The sequence below is a fragment of the Miscanthus floridulus genome, chromosome 6, assembly GCF_019320115.1.
Source record: "Miscanthus floridulus cultivar M001 chromosome 6, ASM1932011v1, whole genome shotgun sequence".
Lineage (NCBI taxonomy): Eukaryota > Viridiplantae > Streptophyta > Magnoliopsida > Poales > Poaceae > Miscanthus > Miscanthus floridulus.
In genome coordinates, this window is record NC_089585.1 from 126,443,332 (window position 1) to 126,455,718 (window position 12,387).

Here is a 12,387-nt window from a genome sequence, read left to right on the forward strand (position 1 = left end):
ACCAATGTCAGAGACAATGGATTTGAGCTTAAGTCGGCTCTCATCAACATGGTGCAAGTGAGCCAGTTTTGTGGAAAGGCACATGAAGATGCTAGTGCTCATCTCCAACACTTCTTGGAGATTTGCAGCACTTTCACCATCAAGGGAGTAACCAAGGACGCCATACTACTTCGCCTCTTCCCATTTTCACTTTTGGGGAAGGCGAAGCAGTGGTTCTACACCAACAAAGATAGAAACACTACATGGGATAACTGCTCCACTACCTTCCTAGCAAAGTTCTTTCCCATAGGCAAGACCAATGCTCTGCATGGGAGAATTTCAAGTTTTTAGCAGCAACATGATGAATCTGTCCCTAAGGCATGGGAACGCTTTCAAGACTATATATCAGAATGTCCTCATCATGGGATGAAGAATTGGCTACTCATGCAGACGATCTACCATGGGTTGACCAACAGTACCCATGAGACCATGGATGCTGCTACTAGAGGTGCATTCTTATCACTTACACTTCTAGCTATGACCACTCTTGTGGAGAAGATGGCCTCCAACTAAGGTTGGAATGAAGAATGTGTTCAGACCCATAAGAGAGGTGGAGGTATGCATCAACTCAAGGAGGTAGACATGAAGAAGCTCAAAGACCAAGCTAATGAGAAGCAAGAAGTCATGCACAATCATGATTCACGCATGACGTGTGAAGTATGTGGCAACACTAGACATTCAAGGAACAGCTGTCCTGAAAACCAATGATCAAATTCTAGAAAATATAAGTAACAGAATGGATAGCTTTGCTTATGCCATTAAGAACCAGCATAGCTTTAATAAAATGATAGAATCACAAATAGCTCAGCTGGCGGCTGCTGTTCCTCCATCCAACAAAGGTAAGATTCTGAGACAGCTGAAAGATCTAGAAATTGCAAATCTTGTCGATATTCACAATGCAGCTTACTACTACACGGAGCCGTCGACGGGAAGGTGGAGAAATTATACCTTGCCTAACAAGAAGAGCGATCTAGGGAGACCTATCACCCCCATCGCCATTGGACCTCACATCTTCTAGGAAGCTGTCTGTGACTTCAGAGCAAGTGTCAACATCATGCCTAAGGTAATCTATGATAAAATTAATGGAGATACTTTGTTATACATAAACATGCATTTGCAACTCGTAGATCAGTCACTCTGCTACCCTAAGGGAGTTCTTGAAGATGCCATTGTTCGAGTGGGACAATCATATGTTTCCATAGATTTTGTGGTTTTGGAAACAGGTGGAGATAAAAGGACACCTATCATCCTGGGATGACCTTTCCTAAGCACCGCGAAGGCCATCATCTACGTGGACAGTGCCAAGATCTGTTTCACAATCAAGGATAAAAAGAAGTAGTTTTCTTTCAAGAACCGCATCTTACAATCTCATAGTCATCCACAAAAAGGCATACCTTCCCGAAGAGACAACAGTGACCAAGAAGAAGAACAACCAAAGAAGGAGGAAGAACAAGACCAGTCAGCCACAAGAAGAAATTGTCAACATGATCAACACACTCCAATCAGAGTACGACCACCTCCTCGCTTCACCATTCCTTGATAAGAAGGATGATCCTGGCATACCGACGATCGAGTGTACCATTGGAAAAAGAATCTTCCACAAGACCTTCTGTGACATTGGATCGGACATCAATATAATGTCCAAGGTAACGTATGAATATTTATTCAGTAACAAACCTTTGTTCCCTACATATATGCAGTTGCAGATGGTGGACCAATCAATCCGATTCCCTAAGGGAATAGCGATGGACGTTATGGTAAGAATACAAGATCACTATGCCCCTATCGATTTCATGGTCCTAGACATGGGAGAAGAAGACAATACACTCATCATCCTTGGAAGACCGTTCCTCAACACCACCAACGCGATCATTTACTTCAGATCTGGACAAGCCCACTATCAATTCTCTGGAGAAAAGGTATGTTGTTATTAATAGTTATACTACTTATGAACAGCCGAAGAAGAGCCACTATAGGAGGAGACGTCGATCTTCTCAACGTCAAAGGAACCAACACATATGGAATGAATGGGGAGATGAAGAACCTAAAGCACATGTGAAAGATGAACCTACTCTGCCTAAGACAAGTCCACAGTCTAGGCAGGTGTGGAAAGAAAAGGTGACATCATCATCAGAGTCACCATCACAAGATGTGCAGCCATCTGGGTCTCCACCGCTGAGACCGGATGATGCACCCAAGGAATGAAGGACTTCTCTCCAGTCAAGTCCTGTCCGAAGGACTTAAAAATCCAAACCCTCACTGTGAGGTAACAACGGTAGTTATCTATATTTACTTTCTAGCATTACATAAATTATTTTTCACTTTAGCATATTTACTTTTCTGTATTTGCCTTGCACTAATAAAAGAAAAATAAAAAGTTTCATTACTGCATATAAAATCTTAAAGACCCATATGAATAAATCTATGGTGTGTAAACACCTACGGAAGTATTTACTGTGGTGGCATAAAAAATAAAAATACTATGCATGCATATTTTTTCTTCTGCATTGAAAAGAATATTAAATGGACATCATGCTAAAATTCTACCAAAAGAAAATCTATCTAAACCCACAAGGACAACAAATCTTTGAATTGTTGACCGCTAACCCCTTATCCTAATCTGTGCCATGAGTTTTGGTGTTCTTGTTGGAGTATTTTGCAGGATGACACATAAGATCAAGAGCAAGTTTACCCGGATGTCTTCATCCACCCAAAGTACATCTTCCTAAACCACTGCTGTACTCGCTACACATAAGGAACCCAACTTCTGGATGAATGAGAAGGACATCATCTGGCAAAACCGCTCTGAGAAGGATCACTCAACATTCAACAATCGACCACAGCAACATCAGCTTGGGGGAGGAGCATCCCATGTGTATCTAGCTAAGTATTTCTTTCCTTTAATTTTACTATTATTAAGTTTGCTTCATGCTAGATATAATAAAATAAAAAGATGTATAACAAACTAAAACAAAATAAAAATTTATCTTAGCTAGTTATATATATTAATAAGGTGTGATCTTAAATTTTGAAAACAAAATAAAAAAGTATGCACCAAGTTTTCTGTTTTTAAGAGCTGAATAAATAAAATGGACTCTGTGGATAATCTCTTGCTATGGAAATGATGAATAGTTGCTCTATTATAATTCCTTTCAAGGACCTAGTTTACAGCCTTGAATTCTCCCAAGTTTTAGGTACGACTGTTTTGATATAAGAATTTACTCTAAACTTGAAACTTGTGGGTAGCATATGCTTGATCTAAGTCTAGATAATTGATGGATATGATATGAGAAGGTCTGAGTTGCTGTTTATCTTGTTTCTAGTGATACTAGAGTTCTAGAAATTTATCTTTTGAAAAAAACATAAAAATGCTTCATGATGAATTCCTTGTATGACAAAGCTTGAATTTCTGTCAGAGCCATATATGATACTTAGATTAGAAAAACTTCCACTCATATATGCTACTTACATTGCATTAAGTTCAGTCAAGCTTTGTTGATACCCTATGATAGGTTTGTCATGCTCTTAAGATCAAGATCACGTACACACCACCAACATATGCACTACTCCTACACTGGGGGTAGTCGCTACAACATGGCATTCCTTCTAGATCCACCTAAAAATGTTTTACTCTTACACTAGGAGTGAACACCAAAAATATACCCTATAGGATATCCACCAAATAAATGCTCCAAATTCTTGTTGCTATCTCTCAAAAGTTTTGGTGCAGTCAAAAGAAGCATGAGGCTATGCAAAAGTTGTTCATGAAAAGAAGAAAAAAGAAAAAAGAGAAAAAAGTGTTGAAAAATAGACAAGTGTCCAAGATATATAAAACAATGGGTACTCCGACGCCCGCCTGAAAAAAGAAGAGATGAATAAGATAACCCATGTTTTCTTGCAAAGTTGTTTCCAAGTTTCAAAAGAGAGATATGTTTTTAAGGAGCAAAGTAGAATTAGGTTAGTCACCATATACATCCACACACATGCACATCTTGATTTGATTATATGACTTAACTCTCTTTGGATCCGAGGTTTGACTTTATAATATATGTATTGTAAGTATGCTTTTTCCACTCCTATGAGCTCCACATAAGCTTTAGTTGTAGGAGGAGAAAGGCATAACATTATTATTGCCTTGGTGAGGATCCACAAATACTATATATATTGAGAGACTTGAGAGTGTCATACAATGGAAGTTCTGAGTTTTATTTTGAAAACCTATAAAAACTTCAGAATAATGGTTGAGCAAAGAACTTGAGACATAGTGCTTGACTTGATTGTTCCATCTTTCAATTGCTCAAGACCCAAGTGAAGGCTAAGGAGCTCCATAGTTGAAGGTAATATGGATAAGTTTGAAAGTCAGATCGGTTTATTTTAATCTGGAGGAGAATTCTTGTTTGAACGCATGTGTACTTTTGAGGAGTGAGAGCATTATAGCAACTCCTGATCCATTTTGCTGAGTTTAGCTTTGCTAAGGGGCTAGCAAAGGTTAAGCTTAGGAGAGTTTGTTGATGGTAGTTAACAACCATTATAAACCATAAATAAAACATGCATAAGGGCACAATTGAGATCAGCAACAAAGGTCTAGGGGTTTAAACTAATAAATTCCATGAGTTTTGGTGAATCTATGATTTCTATAGGGTTTATCCAAAAAACTATCAAGGTGGACCTACATGTCAGATTTAATTGCGCTTATCCACTGTGAAACAGACACTAGAATGTTCTAGAGGGCACTAGAGGACACCACATCGAGGCAGAGAGCAGGGGCTGCCAGGTGGGGCCACCCAGGCCCACCTGCAGGCCGCTCGGCACCTAGGCCCATCTATCAGCCTTCGCGTTGCAATGTCGGTTCTCCACCGTCACCTAGGTTACATCTACGCCATTCCTTAAGTTAGTTTGATCCAAGGGCTCTCGTTGGACGCTCCAGCCTATATATATCTGCCCCTGCCCCCCTGAAGGCATCAAGTCATTTGAGAAGACAGAAACCCTAATCATCCTCAGAGCTCCATCATATTCTAGGGCATAGCTAGTTAGGCTAGGTCTAGAGGGAGGCAAGCAGGCTTCGCTTAGATTCTTGATCATGTCAAGAGTGTGGTTCACCATTATCTTTGTAACCCCTCTCTTATTTGTATCTCCATTATTTTTATATGCTTGCTACAATTATTATGATAATATTAGTGTCGGGTTCATAAACCCGGGGTCCCTAATGGGCCCGCTTCCTAGCAAAAGCTCAGCCCAGTAGATAGCATTACAGACGACGCACAACTCCTAGGCCAGCCTAGATACCTAACGACAGGCTAGAAGAGCGATCCAATCTCTGACTGATAAGCCTCTGACTCTGACCGACTTCTCTAGCTGAAAGGCCTGGCCAAGGAGGGGACGATGCTCACTTCTAACTCCAACCCGCTTCTCCGACAGGAAGGCCTGGCCAAGGAGGGGATGATGCTCGCTTTCAACTCCGACCAGAAGTACACCGAACCTCTACTTACAGCTCTTTCTCTGACCAGTGTGGTTGAAGCCGACTAGGAACGACTGAATAGGGACGCCTGCTCGGTGAGGACCCAAGAAATCAGGCAGAGCAGATAAGGTGAGGCGTTCAAAGTCAACCACAATATCGAGGACCATACTCTACACCCCTGTAGGACAGTACTGATAGGCCATGCCAGAAGGGTGCTTTGCGACGTTTCAGACATGTTAGAACACAAATAGTGTTGTAGGCACCGATATTTGTCCTACAGTATGGTAGGTGTCGACATTTGCCATACTAGAAGAACATGATGGAGCCTACCACGTGCATCTGGGCGTCAACAGTATTGTGGGCGCTGACAAACCATCTTGTACCCGACGGTGTGGGCAACAAGACACACACACACACACTCCCTCTCTCACTTGTAAGGCTATCCCCTTCATTTATAATAGGGGATGTGCCCTCTCCCAATGGATAGACAACACAAGATAGAAAAAACGATAGACGGATCATCCTGACTCACTCTCTGCTAGCTTTAGACTTTCTAAAGCTACACAGAGCATACGTCCCAATACTTAGCGCACATAGGAGTTCCCATCAATCTTAGCCCTCTGGTCCAAAGTCCGACCGGACCTCTAACACCCCCCATCTTACTCCCACTCATTTGTAACCCTACATCAAACTTTGAGCACCTGGGCTTAGGAATAAAGTCACCAACCGACTCAAACTGGATATAGGACACATTGCCTGAACTAGTATAAACCCTATGTCATTGAGTGCTAGGCCACATCCAATCACAACGTACGGCAAAATAACAAATATTTACTTGTTGGTCACTTTTCACACCTACAGTTGGCGTCGTTCGTGGGGAGGACGCCGTACGTTCATGCTTTTGATCATCGGATGGCCCACCTTTCCGCCATCTCCGTCATGGCATTCTCGAGCGATATGATTCGCTTTGGCTCACTGGAGTTTCCCATACTCCCATCTGTTGGGATGTGGGTTCCTCCCGTATTTGAGCCATCCTAGACCTTCTTCTTTGGAAGCCTGGACTTCATCGCCGACTAGCTCACCGTGCTTTGCCTTCACGAGGAGGCACTTGTCCCGATGCTCGTCGGAGGAGGAGCGCCCTCCGTTGGCTCTAGGCCACCTGGCAACCTCAACAATGAGGCGCCTACGCTCCACTCTAAGCCCACGCTAGGCTTAAACCCCACTATGAGTAGCGTGCATATTGTTCTTTACTCGCTATTTAATATCTTTCACCAACTCTCAAAAGGGACCCTGTTGTCCCCACCATGACTAAAATGCAACCGGTTCCCCTATGGCCTCACGTCCCCCGTGGACACGTACGCATGGGGGCTCTGAAGGATGCTGACGCCGCCCCCTCTCACATCCAAATTCGTGGGAATGGTGGGCTATGCTCCTACCTCTTTCCACGACCTCATGGATGATGAGGTTGAAAGCGACAGCTCTAGCATCATTGATGTTGTGGCACCTAGCCACCCTCTGTCTCGGGAGTGAGCTATGGCGAACGCTCTAGGACTAAAGTGCTGTGGTAGCAGAGTCCCTATAGTCTCACACCCCTTCGGACCCTCACACGGAGGTGCTCGTGCATGCGTTGGAGCATGGCTAGTAGCTATGACAAAGGTGGTAGAGCCAGCCGCCACCTGCACCGACGCACTCAGCGCAGCATGCTGCGCCATGTGTGCGTAACCCAGCGAGCGGTGCCTAGGTTCGTGCCCGCTAGGTCTAGCGCAACATCATGAATGGGGGGAATGATCCCCCATAGTTCGCTTGAGCTGACCAGAACATCACCGCTACGGTGATATTTTTGTGTGGCCTTCCAGAGCCTATCGACCCCTAGGAGCATGCGGTGCACTAGAACCTCCGGGCGTTGGTGGAAACCGCCACCGTACAATAGGCGGAGAGCTCCGCATCACCACACCGACTCGCAGCCTCTCTCCCCACCGAGGGAATGGGGGTGCACCAGTCAAACTGCTCTATCTGCTCACTACTATAGTCATCGGGTGCGGAACAGGAGAAAACAACTACACCACGGCCTGACCCGGCGCCCGCTCCACACCGATCGCCTGTGCGTGAATGGCTTAGGCCAAACTGAGATGCTCGCAACATCATCAACAATCAACATCAAGCCTGACATGATGATGACGCCCATCAAGGGGTGGCGAGAGCAGGTGGCACGGGCCCCGGCCAGACCATCAAGGGGAGCGGGGAAATGTGCCCTAGGCATGGTCGCCAACCAGACGATCGGAGTCTTAGCCCAGACGGCCTAGGACCCCAGGCCTTTGGCCATCACATCTAGAGAGCACCGTTCCCACAGCGCTTTCGACCGCATACCAACGTCACCAAATATACTAGGGAGACAAATCTCAGTATATGGCTCGAAGACTTTCGGCTCTCCTACCAAGCCAGAGGAGTGGATGATGACCCCTTCATCATTCAATACCTCCCCATCTATGTGGTGGAACATGTTCAAGCATGGCTCGAATTCCTCCCACCTGACAGCATCCGCGATTGGGCGGATCTCAAGAGGATCTTCATCAGAAATTTCTATGGGACGTATGTCTGCCCTAGGAATTCCTAGGACCTCAAGAGCTGCCAGCAGGAGCCCAACAAGTCCCTATGGGATTACATTCGTAGGTTCTCAAAATGATGCAATTCCCTTTCTAATGTCGTTGACGCGAACATCATCAGCACATTCCTCTCCGGGACAACCTATGAGTCCCTAATCCACAAACTCGATTGTCTGAAGCCCTGTAGCACCTGTGACCTACTCGACGTCATCACGAACCACGCCTCTGGTGAGGAGGCGATCAGAGCGGTCTTTAGTGGAGGCTAGGACAAAGGCAAGGCCAAGCATGAGGACCAGGATGAGGGCCCCTCCACACAAAGGGGCAAAAAGAACAAGAAGGATTGGCGCCGACCGGCCAACTCCGCTTTGGTCACCATGGCCAATCGTATGGGCAAGCAGCCCCAGCAGGGCCTGCTCAACCACTTTGACAAGCTCATGGAGAGCCCATGCACCAACCACGCCTACCTCGTCAAGCACCTCTACAAGGACTACAAACTCTTCAAGCGCTTTCAGCGATAGGCCGGCGGGCCAAAAGAAGGGTAGGGCAAGGAGGCAGCGGCCAAGAAAGGAGGTGTGGCGTGCAAGGATGGGGATGACTTTCCTGATCCTGAGGAATGCCTCATGATCTTTAGGGGATCTAATGCCATCTACTCCAAGTGCCAGCACACAGTGCGCGATAGAGAGGTATGCGTCGTCGAAATGGCCATCCCATCCTTTCTTAGCTAGTCAGAATCTCCGATCACTTTTGATTAGAGGGACCATCCTTCCCACGTTGCCATACCGAGTCGCTACCCGCTCATCGTTGACCCCATTATACATAAGAAGTGTGTCACCAAGGTGCTAATGGACGGAGGCAGTGGCCTCAACATCCTCTACATCGACACCCTCGACGCCATGCGCATCCCCTGGTCAGAGCTCCGCCCAGTGAGCTCTCCCTTCCATGACGTGATCTTAGGGACATAGGCATACCCACTCGGGTAGATCGACCTGCTCATCATGTTTGGTGATCAAGCCAACTTCCGCTCGTAGGTCCTCACCTTCGAGGTGGTGGACTTCCCAGGGTCCTACCATGCCATCTTGGGGTGGCCATGCTACGCCAAGTTCATGGTGATCCCTAACTACACCTATCTCAAGTTGAAGATGCTAGGACCGAACGGTGTCATCACTATGGGTAGCACCTTTTCACACGCCTACATGTGCGACTGTGAGCATTACGAGCTCACCACTGCTGTCATCAACTCAGTCGAGCTCCCTTGGCTTGAAGAATCATTGACCCCAGCAGTCCTAGACTGCAACAAGCCAACCTCCTTGACTGCCTTCTGCCCACTCAAAGAAACTAAGGTAGTGGGAATCGACCCCACCGACCCAACCAAGATGGTGCGGATTGGGACCTAGCTCCTGGCCAAATAGGAATTCAAGCTTGCTGACTTTCTAGGCTCCAATCCTGATGTCTTTGCATGGAAACCTTTTGACATGCTAGGCATACCATGGGAGGTCACTGAATACACACTATGCCTCATCCCAGGCTCAAAGCCCGCCAAGCAATGCCTGTGTCACTTTGACGACGAGAGGCGTAGGGCCATAGGTGAGGAGGTCACCAAACTCCTGGCAGTCAGATTCATTAAGGAGGTATACCACTCCGACTAGCTTGCCAATCCTGTTCTTGTTAAAAACAAGACCGAGAAATAGAGAATTTGCATTGATTATACTGGCTTCAACAAGGCATGTCCAAAGGACCATTTTCCTTTGCCACACATAGATCAGATAGTCGACTCCACCTCAGGATGTGAAGTCCTCTCCTTTCTGGATGCCTACTCAGGCTATCACCAGATCACAATGAAAGAGTCTGACCAGCTCGCAACCTCATTCATCACCCCGTATGGTTCGTACTGTTATGTAACCATGCCTTTTGGTCTAAAGAACGCTGGCGCCACCTATCAACGGTGCATGTAGCAATGCTTCACTGACCAAATCGACCCGCTCGACTAGCCTAACCAAGTCGAGCGGCCAAAACCAACAATCGCTGTCTATGTTGATGACATAGTGGTCAAAATGGCTCAAGCTTGCGACCTAATCGCGAACTTGGCCGCAACATTCGTGAACCTCTAATGGTTCAACATCAAATTGAATCTCAAAAAATGTGTTTTTGGAGTTCCAAAGGGGAAGCTGCTTGGATACATCATGTCCAAACGCAGCATCGAGGCCAACCTCAAAAAATCACGGCCATCTCCAACATGGGCCCTATACACAATGTCAAGGCTAGGCCCTCTCTACAAGCTTCTCGAAAAGACAGACGCTTTCATCTGGACTGAGGAAGCACAATAGGCTTTGGAGATCCTCAAAGCATCACTGACGTCGGCCCCAATCCTCATCACTCCCAAATAGGAAGAGCCCCTCCTTCTCTATGTCACGGCAAGCAACCATGTGATGAGTGCCACCCTAGTCGTCAAAAGGGAGGAGCCGGGACACCACCTTAAGGTTCAACGACCCATGTACTTCATCAGGGAGGTACTCACCGACGCCAAGGTTCGGTACCCCTAGGTGTAGAAACTTCTATACACCATGTTGATGACGACCCAGAGGCTCCTACACTACTTCACCGACCACGAAGTCTTGGTCGTTACTTCATTCCCGCTAGGAGACATTGTCCGCAACTGTGACGCCACGGGATGGATCTCCAAGTGGGCACTCGAACTAATGGGCCATGAGATCAGGTATATCCCTCACAGCGCTATTAAGTCTCAAGCTCTCACGGATTTTGTCGCCAAATGGATGGAGGTCTAGCTACCGACCCTAGATGTCCCCCATGAGTACTAGATGATGTACTTTGATGGGTCCGTAATGGCGGATGGCTCGGGGGCGGGAGTGGTTCTGATCTCCCTAGTTGGGAGCAGGGTCTGCTACATGATCCACCTCTACTTTTTGGCCTCAAACAATGCTGCGAAATATGAGGCCCTCATCAATGGACTATGCATCGCCATCGAGCTCGGCGCTACGTGGCTCTACGTCCGTGGTGACTTAGAGTTGGTCATCGACCCAGTCATGAAGGAGTCCTCTTGCAAAAGCCCCCTCATGGCAGCATACTGCAAGGAGGTGCACAAGCTCGAGCACAAATTCCAGGGGATCGAACTACATCATGTCCCCTGAAAGGACAACAATGCCACCGTTTTTCTCTCAAAATTGGCCGCCATGCGGGTTCTGTCTCCAGATGGGGTCTTCATCAATGACCTTCATGAGCCATCCACCCGCATCCTAGAAGGTCTGATCCAGACACACCCTAATGCCAACCTAGCACTCGAGGGCTCCAACCTCGGTGCCTCTGTGATGACGTCGCCATGGTAGCACTCGATCAAGCTGACTGGCGAGCGCCGCTACTCACCTACCTCCTTGAGGAGGTTCTCCCACCCAAAAGGACTAAAGCACGATGGATCACTTGACGTGCCAAGATGTTCGTCACATTTGGTAATGAACTGTACAAGCGAAGTCCATCAGAAATACTCATGAAGTGCATCCTTACCAACTAAGGGAAACAACTCCTCCTAGAGGTCCATGTTGGAATCTATGGACATCACATGGCCCCGAGGTCGCTGGTCAGAAAATCCTTTAGCCAAGGTTTTTACTGGCCCGCTGCGCTAAGAGATGCATAGGAGGTCATCTGCAGATGTGAGGGATGCCAGTTCTACGCTCAGCAAACTCATTTGCCAGCATAGGAGCTTCAAACCATCGCCATCACCTGGCCATTCGTGGTCTGGGGCCTTGACATGGTGGGACCCCTCAAAAAGGGCCTAGGCGGCTTCACTAACCTACTCGTAGTGGTCAACAAATTCACCAAGTGGATAGAAGCGAAGCCCATCACCAACATTCGTTTGGTAGAGGTGGTCAAGTTCTTCCTTTACATCATCTACTGTTTCGGCATTCCTAACTATATCATCACTGACCATGGAACTAACTTCACCAGGAAGAAGTTCCTAGACTTCTGTGATGGATACTGCATCAGGATTGACTAAGAGAAGACAAAAAATATGTTAGGTTTTATTAGAATAAATGCTCTAGGTTCTTGATAATATTTCTCTACAAAATTTGTTATAAAGAGAGATATGGGTTATGCAAAAATATATAAAAGATGGATACAAAATAAGTCCAAAATAAATAAATAAAAGAAAAGGGGAAACAGAAAAAGATGAGAAAAGATAGCCCATGTTCTCGCAAAAATATTCCATAAGAGATAAATGTATTTCAAAGAGCATAGTAGAATTAGGTTAGCCACCAAATATTCCACGCACATGCA

The 12,387-nt window shown here is 46.2% G+C and overlaps 1 non-coding gene across 1 annotated transcript; it reads right to left on the bottom strand.

The window, feature by feature from the left end:
• Positions 1 to 298: 298 nt before the first annotated feature.
• Positions 299 to 407, bottom strand: LOC136461960 (small nucleolar RNA R71). The gene has a single exon (XR_010760494.1). It is a non-coding gene; the product is annotated as a small nucleolar RNA R71 (small nucleolar RNA).
• Positions 408 to 12,387: the final 11,980 nt, after the last annotated feature.